This window comes from Borostomias antarcticus (assembly GCF_949987555.1).
Source record: "Borostomias antarcticus genome assembly, chromosome: 1".
In the NCBI taxonomy this organism is placed as follows: domain Eukaryota; kingdom Metazoa; phylum Chordata; class Actinopteri; order Stomiiformes; family Stomiidae; genus Borostomias; species Borostomias antarcticus.
The window spans coordinates 3,354,944-3,380,374 of NC_140234.1; positions in this window are offsets into that span (position 1 = coordinate 3,354,944).

The following is a 25,431-nucleotide window of genomic DNA, read 5'->3' on the forward strand; positions in this document are numbered from 1 at the left end:
CTTACTAAGGCCCTAACACTCATTTCTGTCCCTTTCAGCAGAACTACAGTCATTGAACAGTGGCACATATTGGGATATTTCAGAGAATGCCCCAAAATGCGTTCTTCACCCCGAGTTTGCCCTCATGCCTAAGACGCATGATTCTTTAGCTCAAGGGCTCTGTTCGAACAACACTGCCATCGTTGTCCCTGACTTTTGAAGTGTTAGGCCACTGATGTTATTTGATGATAGTCTACGTCCTGAGTTCCCTGAGAGTGTCTCAACCTGAGTGTCATGACCTGTGGTGGTTCTTATCCTCAGAGGGCGGTGGTTCAACCACCTTGCATTGGCTAGCATGAATCCAATTTGGTTTGGCTGCTACCTTGACTGCAGTGTTGGTGATGAGCAATACCTGGTGCGGCCCATCCCACTTTGCGTCTAATATCTCTCTTTGATCTTTTTGATCATGACGTACTGGCCTGGGATCAGAGTGTGCCCTCCTTCTGGGACATCACTCCATGCCATACGCACTTGGAGATGAGCTCTGGCTAGTGCCACGCTCAACCTCTCACAGTAACCGATCAATGAGTCACTTGTGAGATGAATGTCTGCTTTTCTGAGGTCGATGGCTCTGGGGAGTGACATTGGTCTCCCACAGACGACCTTGAATGGACTGAGGCCCGTTTCTCTGTTGTGTGTTGCTCGAATGGAGCAAAGAACGATGTTCAAAGCGTCTGGCCAAGACACACCCTCCTGGTGATACTTGGTGAGCCTCTCCTTGATGACGCAATTCATGCGTTCAATTGCGTCCTATCTGACCACTGCTCTGGGGATGATAGGGGCAGTGGAGTGATGGTATCAATCTGATAAGGTTGAGACGTTTGGACTGGTGACAGATGTTTTGGACTGGGTTCTTGATTTCGGGCCGCATTCTGGCCTGCTTGGTCCGCCAAAGCGTTCCCTCGGCTGTCAGCGGTATCACCACGCGTGTGGCCCTTGACCTTCAGCACCGTCAGTTCTTGTGGGAGGAGGATCGCCTCAATCAGTTCTCCATCGGGTCTAGGGCACTGAAGATGGTGGACGGGTCCGCCACTAGGGGCGCCAATTTGTCCACGTACTCGTTTGTCACTCTGTAGTCCACGCAGAGGCGCCATTCTCCCGAAGGTTTCAAGACCGGCCATGCCGGGCTGTTGGAGGCGCTGCGGGCTTTCTTAAGGACTCCCCGTTCTTCAAAGATTTTGAGGAGTCGTTTGATCCCCTCGATTCCTTGGGGAGAGAGTGGATATTGATGAGTGCATGGTGGCGGACTGCCTGTGTAGGTGACCGGGTCCATTTTCAGAAGTCCACAATCATTTTTGTCTTTTGCCCATATGGGATGCCGGGTTAGGTCCGGTTTAGTCACTCGTCTGTTTTGTGAGTCTGATTTTTCCCCCTTGGAATTCAAGAGATGAGTTAATTTAAGTCAGGACGTCAAGTCCTAAGAGAGGATCTCCTACGAGCCCCACCCAGATTGATGTTTGGAACTTGTGTTGTAACCGGAGGGGGCCTTTGACCCTAGGGAAGGATGTTCCCATTGGAGCGGGAGTCAAGAGATTCTGGAGGTGGGGGCCGAGTAGCCCCCCCCCCCCCCCCGAAGCAGAGCCGGAGACTGATGGGTGTGTGTGGGCTGCCGACAGAAAGAGCTCAAGGTGACAGACAGCTCAGAGAGAAGCTCAGTTTGTGTTGAGTTTGTTGGTTCTCGGAGTCCTTTAGTATCTGTTGAAAGGGAGAGCAAGGCCCTTTTGATTCTGTCGCACGTCAATGGTAAGACCTGCTCTTGGGCCTGTACTGCCCCTGTAATCTCCTCTGTCTCTCGTGATTGTTAGTATGGCAGCTTCAGGTCAGCCTGCCCTCTCGATAACTCTGTCGTTTCCAATTTAGTTACAAGCTCCTGTTTTGCTTCCTTTAAGCATGTGATGCAGGCTTTCAAATCCTGTCTCATTCTTTCTGACTGGATTTTCTCCATCTGAGACTCAGATTCTGATCTGCTAAGAATCAGGGAACACCATTGCAGGTGTTCATGTGAGTCTCCGGGGAGACAAGTAGTCTTCCCCCAGGCCCTTTTGATGTCGGGTAAGGGCCATCCCCCCTCCCCCTCTGCTTGAATATCATATTTAGCCACCACCTCATCCTGTAACTTGATTAAGTTAAGCCTTTCCCAGATAGCCTGTGACATATCGTTACTTATTCCCCTTAAAGTGACATTGGGCGTTCTGTGTCACCTTTCTCTTGTCATTTTGGGGGGTGCTGGGCTCCCCCGCAGCATCCGAATCTGGGATCTGCTTAGGTGGACTGGGAGACATTATGGGACAGAATGTTGTGCCAAGTCCTTTAAGGAAATAATGATGTTGAGACTTTCTGGAGACTGGGAGTGAAGTGTGTGTGGTAAAAAGCACCCTCAAGGTCGCCTTGAGGAATGTAAGAGATATGAAGCAAGCGATATCCCTGCCGTTGGGCTAAAGAAGAGAGAGGTAGCCTACCGCTCAGTGAGCGGATGAGAATGAAAGAATAAAAGTTTTGGCCCTTTATTTGTTGGGACCGAAGTGTGTGTCTACGCACCGGGTCTCGGGTCCGGTTTCAACACTTCTGGACAGCTCCTACACCGCTCGGTTTGCCAATGACACTCAAGTCGAGAATAGATAGCTGTATATGTGCAGTTGAAAAACTGCTGGACGTCTGTTCTACACCGCTCGGATTCTGTCCTAAAACACGCAAGCTGAGACTTAAAAAGACGTCTGATTGGGCACCTGCTCTGCCACTGGGATTCTGTCGCGAGCTGAGAATTCGTCAGGTGTCTATTGGGCACCTGCTCTACCACTCGGATTCTGTCGCGAGCTGAGAATTAGTCAGGTGTCTATTGGGCACCTGCTCTACCACTCGGATTCTGTCGCGAGATGAGAATTAGTCAGGTGTCTTATGTGCACATTTAATTGGAGCTCATTAGAATGCCTTCAGAAATTATAGCAGGTATACCTTTATTGTTATAAATATGTCTAGACATTTAATCATAGTTTAACGTGTTGGAGGCTGTGTGTGGTTTATTAGATTGGTTCTTTCTTGAGAGACAGAGCACTCACCGGCCGTTGTATGGCTCTGAATGGCTCGAAACCCAGGTCAGTTCCGGCAAGGCGTCCCCCACCGTGTGGTCTGGTCTATTCGGCTGATATTCGGTTTGTGCTTGGCTCTGTCTTCACCCGGGTCACGGCACCAAATTGTTGATGTTCGGCTCTGTCTTCAATCCGGGTCACTGCACCAAATTGTTGGCTTTTGGCGTTCTTCTTCTTCTGTTGCTCTGCGTTGTGTAATTCTTTGTAAGCCTTGATAAGAGTTGCAGCACCATCTAATTATGAACCACGATGTTGATAGCCTTCTTTGTTGTGATAGTATTGATAAAATCACCCCAACACGGGATTGGAAGCGGCGACAGATGATAGATTTATTGTACAAAGATACAATCACATGGAACACTGGGATGTTTCCCTAGTCTCTCTCTCTCCCTGCTTCTCTGCTGGCTGCGGCTGCGGCGCGAAGTCAAGGTCTTAGACTTCCCTTCCCGCATGGTGTTATCAGCGGGCCTGCCTGCTGGGAGCAGCAAATCTGTCCGTCCGAGTTGCCTACCGTTTCTCAAGGTTTGGTTGAGACGTTAAATAGTGCTCTCTCGGCCCAGCCCCCACGCCTAAGCCTGCCCGTTTAGGTGAAGCTAGATTGGTGGAGGAGTGACCATACAGATGTGTCGCCTGTCACCCTAACATGATATCTTAATCACCATTGGTTATCAGTCTAGGTTGTGTCTGTTTATAGTGTCCCATAGAGATTTGTCATTAATACCCCAGAGGAGAGGCCCCCCCTGTGGCCTAAGTGTGACCTCTTGACACCCACTACCCTGAACGGCCACAGCAGCATCAGCTGTCTCCTTCTATCCCTTCCACTGCACATTCCAGACTGTTTACATGAGCACAAAAACACACAAACAAGCATTACATTGACTTTAAGACTGTGGACTTTTACCTATATTCTTCAATGTATTAAATAGCTGGACCACTTCTTGCTGCTGAAGGCTGATTTATTCTGGATAGAATAAACACACACACAGTTATACATTTGCACTAAGGCTGGTCAGGCATCAGATGGATCGCCAACAACTGAGGTTTACATGTTGCTATACAATTACTGTAATAAAGTCAAGGATGATACACTCAAAGTTATTTACTCTTTATTGCATTCTGCACTTCAGACTCCATTACTATGCATTCTGGTGGTTATCTCCTTGCTGAACGTTACTTCCGGTCCCCCTCTACATTAAGCCCCTCTCCTTATATCACCTGACTGCCTGACTGAATATAACATACAACATGAATCAGAACATTACAACATTCCTCCCCCCATAGTCTACAAAAATCCTTCTTTTATGTGCTGAACAAATTCACTTAAACCTAGTCTGATTCTACGAGGGGATTATTCTGCCCCTGCTACCACTTAGTCCTTGAGATACGTGGGTGCCTGTCTAACTCACTGGGTAACAATTTCCCAAAACCCCAATGTCTGGAGGCCCCGGTGCCACTGCATCTGGTGCTGGATTCTCTAGTCCTGCTGGCGGCACCAGTATGCCTGGATCCTCTACTTCTTGTGGCGGTGCCCATACTACCTCGTGTGCCTGATTTTCTAGTTCTTGCTCTGCTGTGTCCACAGAAACACTCTCCTCTTAGAGACAGGGGTCAGCCAGGTTGTGATCATAACTTGGCCGTATCTGATCCTGATGTCGTCTCACCAGTTTCCCATCCAGTGTTTTCACTCTCCAAGAGACTGGACCGGTCCTCTCTATAAGTTGCCGGAATCCACTTCTGGCCTGAGTATCCCCTCACATAGACTGGATCAGACACTTGAAAATAGCGAGGGACGCACCTGATCTAGCCGAGTCCTGATCCTGCGGTTCATGAGCAGCTCAGCTGGCGTGGCTCCCGTGGTGGTCTGGGGGGTTGATCTGTACTTGAACAGGAACCTGGATAGCTTTGTCTCCAGACTACCTTCCCCTATCTTCTTGAGTCCCTCCTTGACCAACCGCACCGCCCGCTCTGCACAGCCATTTGAGGACGGGTGGTATGGTGCTATTGTGACATGCTGTATGCCATTCTTTTGTAGGAAGTTCTTGAACTCTGCACTGACCAGACTAGGCCCATTATCACTGAAAATCACTGCAGGGGTGGCAAAAATGCTTCTCAATCTCTCGATAGTCATGGATGAAGTAATAGACGACATTGGGTGAGCCTCGATCCATTTTGAATAGGCATCTACGACGATGAGGAGCATCTTCCCCAATACAGGCCCACAGAAGTCCAGAGGCAGCCTCATCCATGGTTGGTCTGGCCACTCCCACGGGTGTAGCGGTGCTGTTGCAGGGGTGGCTTGGTAGGACTGACATGCATGACATTCCCGCACAGCAGACTCTAAATCCGCGTCCATGTTTGTCCACCATACGTAGTTGCGGGCCAAAGACTTCATTGGTGAGACCCCCGGACCCCCGGATGAACTTCATGAAGCTCCTCAATCATGATTCGTCTTCCTTGAGGTGGGATAATCACTCTTTCCCCACAGTATGCACCCCTCCTCCACGCTCACTTCCTTTTTTCTTCTTATGTATGGCTGCATTTCTGGGTTGTTGCAGTACTCTGAGGGCCAGGAGTCCTGCAGCAGCGCCTGATGTACTCTGGACTAGAGTTAAATTGGTACTACCCGTCCTCGGAACCATTTCTCGTTTCCCGGTAAATGAACAGCGGGAAAACGGGAATTGCAATTTCAATAATAATTAATAATTGAATTAAGAATTTGACCAAAAAAACCATTGGCATGGATTTTAATTAATTTTAACAGCTGAGCAACATTATATTATTGCAATCTCTGCACACAGTCCGTGCGTAGTGAAGTGCATGTCTATTTTCTGCATGACGTACCGTAGGCTACTGCGTGCGTGGGTTACCCTACAACATCCCATAGCATGGGCTACCCTACAACATCCCATAGCCTGGGCTACCCTACAACATCCCATAGCCTGGGCTACCCTACAACATCCCATAGGCTATGTCCAGCCACTCCAGCTTTGTATGGAAATATTTCCGAGCAACCAAAAACATAAATTAGGCCTATTTAATTTCACAGGCTACTGTTAGGCGTACTTTATAAAAAGACCTATTTCTGTTTTTCTCATATTATGGATGCCATGCAAACCTGTTTTTAATTTTTCGAGACATTTTATTGCACAGGCTGTCACAGTCGCTTTATAAAAAAGATTAGGATATTTGTGGTGAACTGTTCTACGAATGACTGCAAAATAAATATTCTGTAAACATTGAGCATTGAGTGATCATTTCGGAGCAGTGACCTCATGGTGAATTTAACGAAGTAAATTTCATAAGTTTATTGTGTATAACCAGGCTCATACTCATAAGCTGCCAAAATCAGTGCCCATCTTTGCATTCTGGCTGCGGCGAGGTGGGGGATGCCTTTACTCTTCCAGGAGGTCCAGCAGCGGTTTGTGGTCTGTCACAATGGTGCAGTGTTTCCCAAACAGATACTGGTGGAATTTCTTAAAGGAGTAGTAAAGGGAAAAATCATGTTTAGCCCTGTTTTAAGGTTACTTATGATCATATACAATGGTTCAGATCAAAAAGTTGACAAAACTAGCACTTTTGAGAAAGTGTGATAATTGCTCTACCACCGGTTTGGTCATATAATGGATGTGGGTGAGCACTGTGGAAAATCATTCAAAAAATATGTTAAACTCTTGTATATGATCATAAGTAACCTTAAAGCAGGGCTAAACATGAATTTTCCGTTTACTACTCCTTTAAAGTTACCCAATGTAGTTTTTGACCATTAGTATGCGCTCTAGAGCAAATTTGAGGTGGTCCCCGAAAATTGGGTACTACGTCATTGCGTCAATACGTGGAGCACATAATAGTGACGTTTCACACATCTTTGTTGTTTTCAAAACATTAGCTAAATATAATTTTCCGAAGAAATTACAATGTAGGAAAGACATTCAAGTGATTCATCATGTTTATTAGACTACAAGGAAGTAGTACAGTAGGACCCCACTTATCCGAACCCATCGGGACCGAAGGTCGTTCGTATCTCTGAAATGTCCGGATGACTGAAACGTATGTTAAAATGCACAAAATTCAATAAGTGGTATACTTGATTCATATAGACTCATAATACACCGATAAATACCCTTAATTACTTGTGAAAATGCATCAAAATTGCAATCAAATAGCCAACTAAACTCATATAGCCTAGCCTATAACAAAATAAACAAATTTCCACTTGAGTGCGTGCTTTGATCAAATACAGTACTTCGTACGACTCGTTTGTGTTTTGTGCTCGACATTTTCCCGCTTTAGAGTAAAAAAGAAATGAAACGTGACAATAGGCTACAGCCTACAGGCAACAAGTAGGTCTACATACAGTTCAGTTTTTATTCACAGTAGGATACAGTACATGTTTACTATGACAGATTTAAGTACAGTACTGTAATGAAAATCCCACCAGTAACCAGATGGCAGGCTAAAAAAAAAGAAAGTTTTTTAAGCCTGTCCGGTAGACTGGGAGGTTGGGATCTCTGAAATTGGGATTAGTGGGGTCCTACTGTAGTTAAGCATGAAGCCCAAGAAGTACTTCAGCCCAAGAAGTACTTCAACTGTGTCTGGTCAGTTGGCTGTGGAGCGCTTGCAATGGCCTGTACCTTGTGTTGACTTTCGTTGTCTTTTATCATTGTCCTTATTAAGCTCTGCGTTGTGTTTTGATTACAATAAAAGACGGCCCCCAATCTCACACAATACCACACAGTCCAGTGTCTCCTTGTTCTGATGTATTCCAAATTAATCTCTCCAACACAGGATTTGAGCGACATCAAAAGCTGTTTATTCCAGAAGGGTTAACATACAAAAGACGATGGCATAAAGTCTAATGTACACTTGACCTCTCTGTATGCTGTCTGAACTCAAATTAAAGCATTGGTCTCGTTGCAACGTTCTTATGGTTCGGGTGTCCCCCCCCCCCTCGTCTCTTCTCCGATAAGACTGTCTTTCTCGTCTCTTCTGTGGCCTTGTTTGGTCAAGATAAGCTACGCCACCTCGGCGCTAACCACAACAATTGCTGTTTAGCACAGAATGTACCAGCCCTAAGAATGTCATCTTTATCTCATAAGTCTATGGAAGAGGGACACCGTTTTCTTACAGAACACACCAGCTACAGCCATACTCAGAGGTCGATCATAATAATTTAGAAATAGCTAACAGGATCAGATTAAATCAATATTTCTTTGAAAATCAGCCAGATTCAACACTTATCTGCTACGGAATTAATTCCTTTTTCCTTGATCCTGTATCCCAGGTACACCACCTCTGGTGCCATGAAGACACATTTCTCTCTCCTATGCCTGGGGCTGATGACACCCCATAGGGTAGCCTGGTGTACTGGTATAAACCACGGTGGGTGTTAATTGTTGTGAACTTCTTAGATTCTTCATCCCGTGGGAGTTGCTGGTATGCCTGAGACATGTCTAGTTTGGTGAATTTCTGCCAACAAGTCCTCAGTTTTTGGAAATGGGTAGTTATCTATCTTAGACACTGGATTCACGGTAACTTTATAGTCCCCACATATTCTAGTTGTTTTGTCTGGTTTAAGTATAGGAACTATGGGAGCGGCCCACTCGGAAACTCACAGGCTCTATGATGTCTTCCTTCTCTAATCTGAGACTCTGTCTCAACTTTGTCCTTGATTGATTGATTTTATTTATTTTTAAGACAGGGACAAGGTACAGTAGACATTTACCCTATAGAATAGGGAGAGATGCACTGTACAAGGTTATAGCTAGACAGCTAATTTCCACCCGCAGTCCCTGGGCAAATAAATATACAGTCTTAAAATAGTGGGGCAAATAGTACACAGTGGGAAAGTTACATACATGCTGTAGAAGGAATACAAAAAAGTTATGTAGCAAAGATTTCACTCATTCCTATACCCACATCCCAACCTCCCCAGACCCTTTCTCAAACCCTAGGTATAGCCCCCATACATATGTGCCACACACACACACACACACACACACACACTTGACTACAGGTGCGACTACAGGTGCGCGCAGCTTTGCTGAGCGAGTATCCACTGCTTTGCGAGGCGAGAGAAGCTATGAAAGCTTGTTGTTGTTGTGAGTTCTTTCGGAAGGCTCTTCCACTGTTTTATGTCCGTAAAGATGAAGGATGATTGACCAAAAGCAGTCTTACGTTGTGGGATTTTGCACGCCCTCTGCGTTGTTGACCTAGTGGCTCGAGTCATTAACTCAGAGCTGAGTGTTACAAACTTTCTCAGGGGGGGAGTAGCAGCATTATGGATGATTTTAAACATAAGACAGACATTTGAGTACATAATCAGATTTTCAAAGTTTAGCATATTATATTTGCAAAGGATATTACAGTGGTGGTAGTATCGTGATTTCTTGTCATGTATTTTGAGAGCATTTTTATATAGTGACTCAAGAGGTCTTTGTGTTGTTTTGCCTGCCTGAGACCAGCTTGACATACAATAAGAGAGGTGAGAGAGTATCATTGCATTCAGGTATGTGCTTGATGCATCCAGTGTCAGAGAGCTCCTTATGTGGCGATAGTTTGCCATGTTGAACTTCAGCGAGTTGGCTAGTTTTTTAATATGCTTCTTAAAGTTCAAGGTCGGATCCAGAGTGACACCCAGGTATTTAAATTCATGTACATTCTTGATGATTTGTCCATTTACACAAATGTCTGGACAATCTCTAAGTTTGTTACAGTTTGTGAAGTACAGATGTGGGAAGTTAGAAATGTCACATGCTGCAGCATTTCACGTCACGGTATTTGGCAGGGAAATCCCGTTGGAAATCTCGTGGGATTTCAGACGGGTGTTATTTCGTTTTAGTGATGCACCACCGCCAGGTGGCGTCTGAGTAGATTTAGCAGGCTGGGCTCATTTTTCTCCTATAGTCTACGAATGAAGCATCATTAAATTTCACATTCTTTAATTTAAATGCTCTGTTGTAAAGCACTTTGAGCTGAATTTATCTGTATGAAAGGGGCTATACAAATAACGTTTAATTGTTATTATTACCTTGTTCTCAAACCCATGTTTTCTCCATCTCGATGTAATTTAATTATTACGAACACCTATAATATATCTAGGCCTACAGTAGCCTATCTATCTCGGTAACTGACGTCGGGTCAAGACGTGGTGTCTGTTAAGTCAAATGCGCAAAATAACAGTATTGTAAATATATTTGTTAGTAAAGATGTGGTGAACGTGAGGGTTTTGCGTTTTGTTTCTGGAACGCATTCAACTGGTAGGCTACTCGTAAACCCCGGAAGTAAATTTGAAGACAGGGCACCAGCTAATGTAGCCAAGTCTGAGCGCAGTAGGCTGTATGGCTTCAGCACGATACAAAGAAAAAATAAGCTTGATCGGAGGTGTGGATCCATACAAAATTGAAATAGTCGCCATGAGTAAAGATCACTCATTGCCAATCATATCCGGACATTAACTATCTTGTAGCGGCAGGTTTGACAGTGAGAGATCAACCGATAATTGTAATAATGCGATTATTGAAATGGTCTTGTGAACGCCTTTATCTGATTTCCAAAATCGGGGTAAGGTTCATAGGACGATTGTGGGTTTTCATTTGCACATAACTATATTTTAATAAAACATTGAAGTCCGCCTGTCAATGACTTTCCCTAAAATTGTGTTCTGTTCTATTGTTAAATTATAAATGAAAAAAACATACACAATATTTTGTTATTTGAATGATCTTGAATATATATATATATTCAAGATCATTCAAATAACAAAATATCGTGTATGTTTTTATTTATTCATACCGGCCGCCAGCTGTTCCATGAACGGCTATAGGGAATGCGCAGTTTCGCGCTGGCTACAGCCTATTATATGCACAGTTTCGCGCTATGTAGGCTATTATAAATTAAAACGGCTTATTGTTTTATTCATATATCAACTAGATAATCGATAATAATGAGTAGCCTAGTAGGCTATAAAATGAATTCAATAGGGCAAGCCTTAAGTTGTAGCCTAGGCTACAGTACAATCACAAGACGCATAGGCCTAGCCTATCGTAAAAAGCGTTCTCATAGGCCTATATTAACTTAGATAATTATTAATTATGCTCAGGTCATAATGTCCGTTGAAAATAAATCCCTCTAAGCAGAATTTGAATTGTATTCAAATAGGCTAAAATTAAATTTCCACATATTCTGATTCCTTCTAGGTCTATATAAAAAAAAACATTTTTCTAATGTGTAGCCTATAGGCTATAGGCTTCTGCGATGAACAAAACAGCCACAATGTAGCCTGCTTAGCGAGCGAGAGGGCAGTCTACCATAAAGTGTATAACCATAATGTAATATATCTAGACTACATGCATTGTGGTATTTCTTTATATAGCCAATTGTTTCTCAATAAACAGTTATGTCATCCTCTGAGTCCGAATGTAGGCTAATAGACCGGCAGCTCTAAATGCCTTCCCAATCAATGAGACATGGTTGTAAAAATGATGTTTTATTGATGAAAAGGGTAAAACTGAGAGCGTCATTGCATTGATCGATGCAGTCCGCTACCAGCAAACACTGAAAATACAGGTCCTCCAGCGAACCTGGACTAGACTATTGTAACCCCCCCCCCCCCCAACATTCTTTTATATTCAAATAAACTGGATGAACCGGTTTCCTAGCCCTGGATCGTGGGAGGGGGGTAGCCTGCGTTAGCGGGTGCTTTGCCATGACCGGCCATTGAATTCACTAGTTTGATTGATAGATGGATGGATTAACGTCCAAAGTAGATTGTGCAAGTATTGTATAGGCCCATGTGTAAGAGATGAATGGCTGTAACCATGAACTCAGCCAGAGGTAGGCCCTACTGTAGATTATCAGCATTATCACCAGTCTCAATTTATGTGTTGCCATTCATTTGAACCACCATCTCATCTAGACTACTTCTGTTGCTGCATTTTTACATTTATGCTTTCATGATTTTAGAGTGCAATAAACATTTTCCAGGATTCCAAAAAGTCCATCCATTCATCCAACTTTGTTCTGAGCGCAGCGCAGGCTGGTAGCCTACTGTCAAGGCTCACGACTGATGCACTCCCTTAACACATCTCTAAATCAAGACCATCAAGAGAATTTCAATATGAAAGACCTTGGGATTCCAGGAGTCAAGGCCGTTTCAGACGGGGAGCGACATTCCGCCTGCGTTCTCGCTCGGATCAGCGGGGGACGCACGTGTCCTGCGCGCAGCGGGGAAAGCTGACTACAATTCAGCTCTTGTCGCGGGCGGGCGCGCAGCCTAGTTCCATATGAGAACACTCCTCGGTCCAATTCCGTATAGTAGATCAGCCTGTGTACTTTCAACGAATGTATTATTAGACATAATATCATAATAACCAACATAATGACCTCCTGAGCTGCCTGCCTGATGGTCTCAGGGCTAAAGAGACCGCGCGTCGCTTTCCTCACCCTATTGGCATGCTATCAATGAAAGAAAATACATTGTAAATATACATGGTTTTAGGCTATTGTTTTTATATAGGCCTATAGTTAAGCTATTTGTGTTCATAAGGTAACGTCATTGTTAACGAAAGTAGCCTATAGCCTATAATCCAATTGACTGGAACCAGGGCGTTTGACAAAAGTTATGAGGCAAAATAATTTGTCTTGACTGCATTCAAGATGTATCTTTCACATTAAAACTACATACAAAGCTGGGAATGCTAAGAAAATTGCATATGTTTGCAAACTAAAACAAGTGAACACAATTTTACAATCGAAAATGCTTATGAGACCATTATTTTACTTATATGGGGCAAAAGTGTTTTCTCTTCCTGCTTCTGCCTAAGCCCTCCACAATACCACAACACAACGGTGTCATGTTTTACCGAAGGAGAAGTGAAGAAGACGGTAGCAGTAGCTAAAGCAGTTAGCTAATGTTAAGATCATTCCTCTAGCTGCTTTGCTGCTAATGCGAGTTCGTCTCCGTTCCTGCCCGAGAAACAGAACCATTTCAAACACATCTCTGGTCATCTCCGTTAGCCATCTTACTCGTCCTGATGCCATGTTCCATATGAGAACACTCAGCCTAATGTATTAAACTTCTACTTGTCCCGACAGTTAACAGATATAGACCCGGCGACAGTTACAGACATAGAAACTATAAATAGAAAGGTTTTGTTCGTAATAATTAAATTACAACCAGACAGAGAACAAGGAGTTTGAGAAAGGTAGGCTCATCTAATGTGCGAGATGAGCTACAGCAATGGGTCAATGACTGGTATTACTGCGCCCCTATGGGCAGGCGAGCGGTGGTGCGGAATGACGTAAAGCGCCTGTTAGAATACCGCGGGTCAAGTTACATTCTTATGTTCCCACATCTGTACATGCTCCTTGAGGGCATATGGCAGAAGGCTGGCTTTGAAATACCTTGGCTTGGCCTCGGGGTCAACAGAGATCTTTGCTGTAGCTCCCACTAAACTGCCCAGCTCACCTTAAACACCTCTCCGTGTTGTGAGAGTAGCTCACTCAACTCCTGCTGCTGACCTGTATGTAGTCTGAAAATGGCCCTCCAGTCTAGCCTAATGGCCTCTAGCCAATTTATCCCCAAGAGATTTGGCCCCTCCCCTCTTACCACTATCAATGGCAACTGTCTGGTCTGCCCCTTGTAACTGACTTGTGTGTACATCTTGCCTAGCACCCCTACACTATCTCTGGTGTACATATACAGCTTTGTTCTTGTATGGTGGCGTTTCCCCCCTCCCATCTTCCTGTATGTTTTCTCATTCACTATAGTCAGGCTTGCCCCAGTGTCTACTTCAAACTCAATGTTGCATCCATTCACTGCCATCTGCTCTCTGTATGGCTTTACTCTTTTTTCATCATCGATATTGTACATCATGTGGGCATACTCCTCTTCCTCTTCTTCCAGTCTGTGGCGCGCTATGGCTTCTACCATACGGACTTGTGGTCACGATTGATCAGATAGCTGGTTGGCTTGGTTCCACGATTGAAAATCTTCAATCAGTATCCCTGCACACCACACTGATCACTATACATATACACACTGTACATACAAATTTTGAAGTTACCATTTAAATACATTTGTAAATATTACAATTACTTATTCATTCAATTCAACCATAACATTTCTGTGACCTTTTGGGATGTTTGCTTTGGCATTGTAAATGTATGTTTCCCATGCCAATAAAGCACTTTGAATTGAAGTAAAATATAGAAGACATACAGATAGTATATAATAATAATATAATATCCATTCATACTTGGATGGATGGATGAATAGATGGATAGGGATTTGTGTTAGTGAAAATGTGCTTTACTGAGACGGGAAGCACAGGGTGTAATCTTACCAGTCTCAATATGCTTTCCTGTGAAATGTATCGCAATCCCAATATTTGTACATGTTTGGCATGGCTTGGACTTGAGCATTCCCCTGGCACTTGTTTTCACTGCTCCCACGGAGGACTATGTGCAAGTCATGCCAGATGCCTACAAATAGATGGACTCCACTTTGCGCGTGTAAACTGTTGAATAATTAGGCATTACAATCGGGTGAAGAAATATGAACACATGCTCATTTCTCAGATTTCCAGAATCTATTTGGCTGCGCTCACGCTATATTGTTAGAAGTAGGCCTAGGCTATATTGTTATAAGTAGGCCTAATCTATATTGTTAGAAGTAGGCCTAGTCTATAGTGATAGAAGTAGGCCTAGACTATAGTGATAGAAGTAGGCCTAGGCTATAGTGATAGAAGTAGGCCTAATCTATATTGTTAGAAGTCGGCCTAATCTATATTGTTAGAAGTAGGCCTAATCTATATTGTTAGAAGTAGGCCTAATCTATAGTGATAGAAGTAGGCCTAGGCTATATTGATAGAAGTAGGCCTAGGCTATATTGATAGAAGTAGGCCTAGGCTATATTGATAGAAGTAGGCCTAATCTATATTGTTAGAAGTAGGCTGGGACTGACTGCCCCCCTGATCAAAAAGTCAAACTGCGCATATGAACATCATGTCACTAGAGAGACAGAAACAGCAGGATCCAGAGATGGTAAGGGACTGTGATAGAACTAACAGAAGGAAGTTCATAGAGAAGCAACTAGAAATGAATCCAGAGGCCTATAAACAATGAGATGCAAATAAAAAGGCTATGTTAAGGGAAAGACTTCATGAACAATTAAACAGGACAACAATAGGCAGGCTTTTGAGAGATCGTGTCAGGGATGGACCCATCTTTGCATGTGTAAACTTTAGAATAATTAGGCATTACAATCAGGTTCAGAAATATGAACACATGCTCATTTCTCATACTTCCAGAATCTATTCTGCTGCTCTCACTCAAAATAAACCATCACTCCAGTCTTGAAAGTTTCCCTCCCTCACTTCCTCCCTCCATACAGTCAGTCCCTACATCTCACCCACTTTTTCTCCCTCCCTCTCTTCCTTCATCCTTCCTTCCTCCCGTCTCTCCCTCCCTCACCTGTTTGTTCTTATGAAACCACCCCCTCTCTCCCCCAGGTATGTGAACTGTGCCCGTACTGAGGAAGAGCAGAACCTGGTAGCGTTTCAGAACCGTGGAGGGATCCTGTTTCGCTGCTGTCGGCTGCTGGCTGTCGGGGAGGAGCTGCTGGTCTGGTACGGACAGGAGTACAGATACAAGAGCATCTCCTTCAATTACGTCTGGGAAGAAAAGAGCACCGCTAGAGGTATCTGTCCTCAACTCTTCTTCCCTCTGTCTTCTCCATCTCTCACTCATCCACCTCTTTCCTTAAAGCTGAAAGAACCAGAGGTCTGCTGGTCATAATAATAACCGCTGTCCAAGTAGCTCTCCTCTACCGTCCTTCCTCTCCTCTGTCTTTTTCCCATGGTGACAGCCAGCACGCAAGACATGGGCATACAGCGTGAAATTCAGGACACTCATGCATGCAACGATACAGAGGGCACTATGTCATGAACTGCAATGGTGCCTGTGCAAATCGCTGTTGTGAGGCACGCAAATTGCAGGAGGAGAGGTGACAGGAGGAGACCAGCATGGACATCAGAGTGGAGGAGGCCAGGCTGGGAGAGGGGTGACAGGAGGAGCTAGTCTCATGTTTCTAATAGATGGTGTGTTCTCATCAACATTTGCATGGCTCAAAGTTCTCCGGCACGGTGCCGGAATTCCGGCGCAGGAATATTCTGGTGCAGGATTATTATTTTTTTCGTCGTTTTAAAGCAAAGCGAAGGGATAGTTCCAACTACCAATGGTATAATCGCATTACTCAAGGTAAGGAAGGAGTTCTAGCCCATCGGAGGCAGAGTAGGGCGGGCCTTAAACATGTTTTCGTAGTCTCTCATTCAGTAAGGTTAGACAGCGCGTGACACTCGAGGAAGCTCCGAGTTGACATTAGCAAATATTCTCTATATAAAATATCTGACGTTGGCTAGCAGCTAGCTCAGGAGGATGGATGCCAGGGCCCTGTACTATGAAACAGGATTACGGGGTTAGTGCGATAACTTCAGGTTCAAGGCTGGTTTATCCGTACCACGAAGGTGGTTCACTTTTCACCGTGCTGTATCGACATGGTAATTTATGCTGCTGAGCTAACCTGCACCGGGGCAGGTTAAGTTCCAGATTAAGGATCAAAACGTATGAAGCACTGCCCGCTGACCGATCAATTCACTTGGAAAAAGGCATATGGACGTTAAGATTCTATATCGAACTTCAGTGTGCGAATTAAAAAAATAATTTGCAGGGCGCGAACAGTGAGAGCTTCTTAAGAACACTTTTTACAACCAACAAACCCTTTTTGGCTTTCCCCGATATCATATGAAAAATTGCAGAATGACAGCTGCTTGAGCCTTTACGACTTGTGCATTTACAGTCATAGACAATGCGCTGGCTTGCATTTAGCCTACCTGCAGTTTTGTGTAGGCTGTGGGTGATGCGGAGAACCAAGTAAAAACACTCATTTAAAAAAAAGTCTTTAATGATGATTTATTAGACTAGCCTCCTGTTCCTAGGAACAAAGAGAAGTAGACTACATTTTAATTGAATTGTGATGGCACCAATGCCACTTTTTCCATCTTAATAGCATCTTTTAGTTCCTCTTGTATAGAGATATAACATTGTCTAGGTTACTCCAACCTGAAACTTAAAAAACTATAGCCTACTGTTACGCCCCCACAAGGTGGCTCAGGGAGGAAGGGCGCAACATAAGGCAACAGATAGCAGGTGAGGGTGCAGCAACACAAAACTCAGAAACTCATAATAAATCAAGAAGGTTTATTAATATAAATGTAATCGGCAACACAGGGATCAAGGAGAACTATCAGTGGCACCAAAGAAAAGACAAAAAGAAATAATAACCCCACCCCCCTTGGCAGGTGCTAAGCACCCCTAAGTACAGTGGGTGGTGCTCACTCTAACCTAGGGTTGTAACAACAGGTAAACCTACGTGATGCTAAGATGTAGACCCCAGGGTATCTTCCTATTCTCACTTGTCCCTGTGTGCAAAAACAAGAGATTTAACAAACATAACACAACTAAAGTAGGCTGACAACTAAGGTAAATGGACAACAAAATACAGAAGCTTCACATGTAACATAACTAAAGGACAAACATCAAACAGAATCAAAACAAACCAGAGCTCTGCCACAGCTCTCCAACTAAACACAAACCAACCCAGCTCTCAAAAGGGAGAGAGAGAACTGAAGGAAAAGGGGACTATATATAGGGCGTGGGACTGGCTGATTGGAGATATGGAACAGGTGGTGAATGATAATTGGTGAACCAGGCGCGCGCATCTGAGAAGTAGGAGAAGTGAAACAGAAGGGGGAGACAAAAACACCACAAAACAGAACCAAACACAGTAGGCCTACATCCATACAACATACATAAACCACACACGTAACACTCCCCCCCATAAAGAGTCAGCCCATGGCTGACGATACCTCAAACCATCCCAACGAAACCACAATAAACCCCTTCAACACCCACCAACAAGCTACCCACGAGAAAGGGCGTCAGCCAAAATATTCTCAGTGCCTTTCTTGTGGCGGATCACCAAATTATAACTCTGAATGATCAGAGACCACCGCATTAATCGCTGGTTGTGGTTGTACATGCGGTGTAGGAACACCAGGGGGTTGTGGTCTGTGTAGACAACCACAGGCTCCATACTAGACCCCACATAGACTTCAAAAAACTGGAGGGCAAGCAGTAAGGCCAAAGTCTCTTGTTCTATAGTAGAGTATCGCATCTGACTACTATTAAACTTCTTAGAGAAGTATCCTACTGGATGGACCAAACCCTCAGCATCCATTTGGGTCAGAACCGCCCCAGCACCCATACAACTCGCGTCAACCTCAATTGAAAAAGGAGTACTAAAATCAGGAGCACTAAGGACTGGTGCACTGCACAATAGGGCTTTACAGCTTTCAAAGGCTGTCTGACACCTATCCGACCAAACAAACGACACCAAGGGACTGATCAGGTCAGTCAGAGGGGCTGCCACTGAGGAAAAGTTCCTACAGAACCCTCTGTAATAACCCGTCATCCCGAGGAAACGGCGTAACTCTCGCCGTGTGGTCGGCACTGGGAAAGATGCTATGGCCTCTACCTTAGCCTCAAGGGGGCGCACTTTGCCACCGCCCACCTGTTTGCCTAGGTAGGTCACAGTTGCTTTTCCAAATTCACATTTCGCTAAATTCAATGTCAGAGATGCATCTGCCAACCGCCGAAACACTGTTGTCAGCGAGCTCACGTGAGCAGACCAATCGGTTGAGTTTACCACCACATCATCAAGATATGCGGTACAGTTAGGCACATCTCCCAGCACAATATTGACCAGCCGTTGGAATGTTGCCGGAGCGTTTCGCATTCCAAACGCCATGACTGAATACTGCAAAAAACTATCAGGTGTAGCAAAGGCCGATATCTCTGCGGCACGAGGCGAGAGAGGCACCTGCCAATAACCTTTCAAAAGATCCAGTTTAGTGACATAACGGGCTGAACCAATGGTGTCTACGCAATCATCAATGCGTGGCATGGGGAATGAATCAGGAATTGTTACAGCATTCACTTTCCTGTAATCCGTGCAGAAACGGAAAGTGGAATCAGGTTTTGGAACCAGCAGACACGGGGAGCTCCATGGACTTGAACTCTGGTGTGCCAGATGATTCTCCAATAAATATGAGACTTCCTGCCTCATTACTGATCTCTTCACTGCATTCACTCTATAGGGATGTTGCTTAATTGGCCGCGCACCACCCACATCTATGTCATGTTGCAGAACTGTAGTGCGGGTTGGGACATCTCCAAACAGACAAGGAAAAGCATGAATGAGCTCCACCATGTCAACCTCCTGCTCTTTGCTCAAATGTGGCATCAAGGAAGGAAGGTCCAACAACACCTCAGAGTTCGATAATCGAGGAGTTTGTTGCTGGACCGTACGTCCACTCAGACCATCCTCATCACTCACTGTGAGCGTTGAAGAGCTAGGACACACAACAACTGGCACCGCAGCACCCACAGCGGCCACGGAGGGCACACTGTGGCTCTCAGGCTGGATGTCTCCTCTAAGATGGTAACGCTTTAACATGTTTATGTGACATACTCGAGTTTTTCTCCTCCTATCAGGAGTCCGGACAACATAGTCAGTTTCATTCAACCTCCTCTCGATGGAGTAAGGACCAGAAAAACGAGCAGACATAGAAGAACCAGGGACAGGCAGCAAAACTAAAACCAAGTCATCCGACTGGAAAGAACGTTGAAGTGCATGTTTATCAAACTGCCGTTTCATAGAGCTCTGAGCAGCAGAGAGACTCTCCTTAGCGACACTCCAAGCCTCATGCAGCCGCTCTTTAAACCTGCTCACATAGGACAACACATTTCGCTGCATGTGTGGAGTCTCTCCCATAAGCTGATCTTTTAGCATTTTCAAAGGGCCTCTTACTGCATGCCCAAACACCAGCTCAGCTGGGCTAAAACCCAGTGATTCTTGGACCGTTTCTCGATCTGCGAATAGAGCTAGCGGAACGCCCTCGTCCCAGTCTCTACCGCTCTCCATGCAGTACTTGCGCAAAACAGACTTGAAAGTCTGATGCCACCTTTCGAGAGCCCCCTGAGACTCCGGGTGGTAGGCACTTGAGATTCTGTGAGAGATAGACAGCGATGTTAACACCTGTTTGAATATACCTGAAAGGAAATTAGTACCTTGATCGGTTTGTACTATCTTAGGGAGTCCGAATGTGGAAAATAACTTGATCAGGGCTCTTACCACAGACTGAGAAGTTATTTTCCTTAGAGGGATAGCCTCAGGGTACCGTGTAGCTACACACATCATCGTTAACAGGAACTGGTTACCTGATTTGGTCTTAGGCAGAGGACCAACACAATCCACAAGTACATGTTCAAACGGCTCTCCCATAGCCGGGATCGGGTGAAGAGGGGCAGGTTTAATAACCTGATTGGGCTTCCCCGTGACTTGACATGCATGGCACGTCCGACAGAAACTGGCTACATCTCTCTTTAACCCAGGCCAGAAGAAATGCTTTAAAACTCGGTCATAGGTTTTTGTGACCCCTAGATGTCCTGACCAGAGATGATCATGAGCCAGAGATAAAAGACTGCCGATATGGGGTAGGCACGACAATCTGAACGACATAACTCCACTCATTCTCAAAATCAATGCGGGATTTCCACCTCCGCATCAGGAGGCCATCTTCCACAAAATAAGCTACTTCCTTGTTTCTAGCCATTTCTGGAGCAAGAGCTGCAGCAAAACATCTGGCTAGACTAGAATCCTCATTCTGAGCAACAATAAGACTACTACGAGTCATGGGACGTTGAGTTGTCTCAGAGATAAGCTTATCACACTGAAGTAGCTGGTCACTCGTCTCATCAGTAGGCTGCATAGACCCAGGTGGGGAAGCAGGCGTATCAGACAACTCAGTCGCGAACATGGTCTCTGACAGGTCCACTACCTCACCCAAACTACGTGCTTGAGCACGGGTGACTGCACAAACTGTAAACACTTCAGGGAACTTCTGAGCCAATACGTCAGGCAACAAAATCTCAGGGCGTTCTAAAACCTCTAAAACCGGCATAACTCTGCCACCAGCGATGTCATTCCCTAATAGAAAAGTAACACCTCTCACAGGTAAAGACGGGCACACGCCCACTTTAAACACTCCCTTGGTTAAACCGCAGCTTAAATGGATCTGATGGAGAGGCACAGACAAGAAACCCATCTCGATGCCTTGCACCAAAACACGGGAGCCACTTGACGATTCATCAGAAAAAGGTAACACGTCTGACAATATAAAAGACTGTGCTGCTCCTGTATCTCTTAGTATGCGTACAGGACACTGGTCCGACTCACTGCCACTGAGAGAAACCAGGCCATCCAACATAAATGGTGCATAACAGGGTTCTAGAGTGTTACACACCTCCGGGGCCATTGACACTGGAGCCGTCAATGTCTGGACTAAACCAACCTCTTTTGGTCGCTTAGTTGGCTGTGACAGCTTGCGTTTTAACATCACACAGTCATTCTTAATGTGCCCCATTTGATGGCAGTAATAGCACTCCCGTTCCTCATTGGAGCGTGGAGCCAATGGGCGGGGCGGACTAGACTGTGTTTTAGCGGGAGCCAGAGCAGAGTAGGTAAAAATCTTACTCTCATTTCGGGGTGCACCAAAGGTCTGCTTGTGGGTTAGTATGAACTCACCAGCAAGCACAGCTGCCTGGGCTATCGTCCCAACCTTTTGTTCATTTACATAAGTGGCCAAACGGTCAGACAGACTATTCTTAAACTCTTCGAGTAGTATCAACTCCGACAGAGAATTAAAATCAGTCACGTTACATGCTTTACACCATCGATGAAAAAGACTCTCTTTCTCATGGGCGAATTCCACAAAGGTTCTGCCCGGCAACTTTTTGTAAGCACGGAACTTCTGTCTATATGCCTCTGGCACTAGTTCATAGGCTCGAAGCACAGCTGTTTTAATAGTCTCATAAGACAAGCTATCTTCTAGAGAGAGAGCGGATAAAATCTCCTGGGCCTTCCCGGTCAACTTACTCTGGAGTATTATAGCCCAGACGTCTGCAGGCCATTTCAAAGCGGTAGCAACACGCTCAAAAGCGCTGAAGTAAGAGTCTACCTCGGCCTCACGAAACTGAGGTACTACAGCTATATTTCTGCTCACGTCAAAACCTCTCACCACCGTGGAGGAACCAGCTCCAAAAGTAGCCTGACCAGAATGTGGAGCAGGACTCGCAACTTTAGCAGCCTCTAATTCTAGTTGCTTTATTTTAACCACGTTCTCCAGCTCTAACACCATTCTGCGGTTGGAGAGGTCAGCCTCCATGTCCAGCTCCATTTTACGAATAGCCAACCGATGACTGTACTCAGCATCTCTCTCCTTCTCCTGAGCCTTGTACTGTAACCGAGCTAAACGTAACCTATGCCGGGCGTCATCACTACCAGCTCCACTACCCATGGAAAGTGGAGTAAATTTGGGCACAGTACGAGGAGGCTTAAACTCCAGATTAGAGGCCCCATCCGTAACGGACTCAACCTCAGCCACCTCTTCCTCCTGCCTGTCTACTCCTAGGGGAGTAGAGGAAGGGGGCGGAACATCAGACGCACCTCCGCCCGTACTAAGCACCTTCCTGTCCACTAATAGACAAACCACAGCGTCCTTCAACTCAGGCTTTACCAAACTTTTTGAAAGGGCAACTCCAAAATGTGCCGCAATGGCATGCAGATCCTCCTTCCTACACTGATCAAGCTGCTCCACAGAAGGAGCGCTAAGAAACTCCTCCAGGTCAAAAATAGCCATTATGACTGATGGTCAACCACAGGCCACCCAAGCCTCCAAACACAGCACAACCAACGTAACCAAAAAAACAGCCTACTTGACGACGTGTACACTGCACACCAACACTAACATCTCTGTTGCATTTAAGGATCAAAGATCCCGGACGAGCCCCCATTTTATGTTACGCCCCCACAAGGTGGCTCAGGGAGGAAGGGCGCAACATAAGGCAACAGATAGCAGGTGAGGGTGCAGCAACACAAAACTCAGAAACTCATAATAAATCAAGAAGGTTTATTAATATAAATGTAATCGGCAACACAGGGATCAAGGAGAACTATCAGTGGCACCAAAGAAAAGACAAAAAGAAATAATAACCCCACCCCCCTTGGCAGGTGCTAAGCACCCCTAAGTACAGTGGGTGGTGCTCACTCTAACCTAGGGTTGTAACAACAGGTAAACCTACGTGATGCTAAGATGTAGACCCCAGGGTATCTTCCTATTCTCACTTGTCCCTGTGTGCAAAAACAAGAGATTTAACAAACATAACACAACTAAAGTAGGCTGACAACTAAGGTAAATGGACAACAAAATACAGAAGCTTCACATGTAACATAACTAAAGGACAAACATCAAACAGAATCAAAACAAACCAGAGCTCTGCCACAGCTCTCCAACTAAACACAAACCAACCCAGCTCTCAAAAGGGAGAGAGAGAACTGAAGGAAAAGGGGACTATATATAGGGCGTGGGACTGGCTGATTGGAGATATGGAACAGGTGGTGAATGGTAATTGGTGAACCAGGCGCGCGCATCTGAGAAGTAGGAGAAGTGAAACAGAAGGGGGAGACAAAAACACCACAAAACAGAACCAAACACAGTAGGCCTACATCCATACAACATACATAAACCACACACGTAACACTACATTTGCTTTATTTAAGCGTCCACTGCCAGTCTAGGGGTGGCAGCTGAAATAATATTGCTTTACACCCCCCCCCCCCCCCCGCTCTCTAGAAAAAAAATTCAGGCACATGATTTTTTCCTGCTTTAAGCCCTGAAATTGCCAATATTAGGCAGGCACACTTGCTCAGAACAAAATGGAATGCTGTTAGTTGCCATGGAACATGGTAGCTTGACTTATCTTTAGGAGTGCTAGCTTACTCTAGCTATCTAAGGTAGCTATTGCCGTTGGCTTCAATGTATTCATGCTTGTTTTCTCTCCTTTCTCCTCTTTTCTTTTTCTCAGTCCTCTCTCCTCTGTCGCTCTTCTTCACTCGAGCTCAGCCAGAGGAACCTCTTGCATATCTTTCTCTCTCCTGTCCTCAATCTGAAGTTGTGGTGTCGTCGTGTTTCGCCCCCCACTAGTTACATACGTATAAACACTCTATACAGTATTTGCACTTGTAATACAGGTGTGAGAATCCTTTTTAATGTTTGTCTCTTTCACTCTCCCAGGAGTGATGTCAGACTTGTCCCAGACTCGGGTGTTCTCCTGCTCTGTGTGCCCATTCACCTACACCTCCCAGATCTACCTCAACAAGCACCTCAAGAGGAGCCATGACAACCTCTACGTCTCTCTCTCTCGTCTCTCGAGCAGACAGATCAGACCAGAGATTCTCTCCTCCTCCTCTCAATCACTCCCTATCACCACCTCCAACACCCCCCTCACCCCAGCTCCCGCCCAGAGACAGAGAGACACAGACAAGCCAAGGCCGTACCACTGTGAACAGTGTGGGAAGAACTTCACTAAGTCAGAACATTTAAAGACACACCAGCGTGTTCATACAGGAGAGAAGCCATACCACTGTGACCAGTGTGGAAAGAACTTCACTACGTCAGGATATTTAAAGACACACCAGCGTGTTCATACAGGAGAGAAGCCATACCACTGTGTCCAGTGTGGAAAGAACTTCACTACGTCAGAACATTTAAAGATACACCAGCGTGTTCATACAGGAGAGAAGCCATACCACTGTGTCCAGTGTGGAAAGAACTTCACTACGTCAGGAGATTTAAAGACACACCAGCGTGTTCATACAGGAGAGAAGCCATACCACTGTGACCAGTGTGGGAAGAACTTCACTCGATTAAACAACTTAAAGTCACACCAGCGTGTTAATACAGGAGAGAAGCCATACCACTGTGACCAATGTGGAAAGAACTTCACTACGTCAGGAGATTTAAAGACACACCAGCGTGTTCATACAGGAGAGAAGCCATACCACTGTGACCAGTGTGGGAAGAACTTCACTACGTCAGCAGAGTTAAAGAAACACCAGCGTGTTCATACAGGAGAGAAGCCATACCACTGTGACCAGTGTGGAAAGAACTTCACTACGTCAGGAAATTTAAAGACACACCAGCGTGTTCATACAGGAGAGAAGCCATACCACTGTGACCAGTGTGGGAAGAACTTCACTACATCAGGAGATTTAAAGACACACCAGCGTGTTCATACAGGAGAGAAGCCATACCACTGTGACCAGTGTGGGAAGAACTTCAGGGAGTCA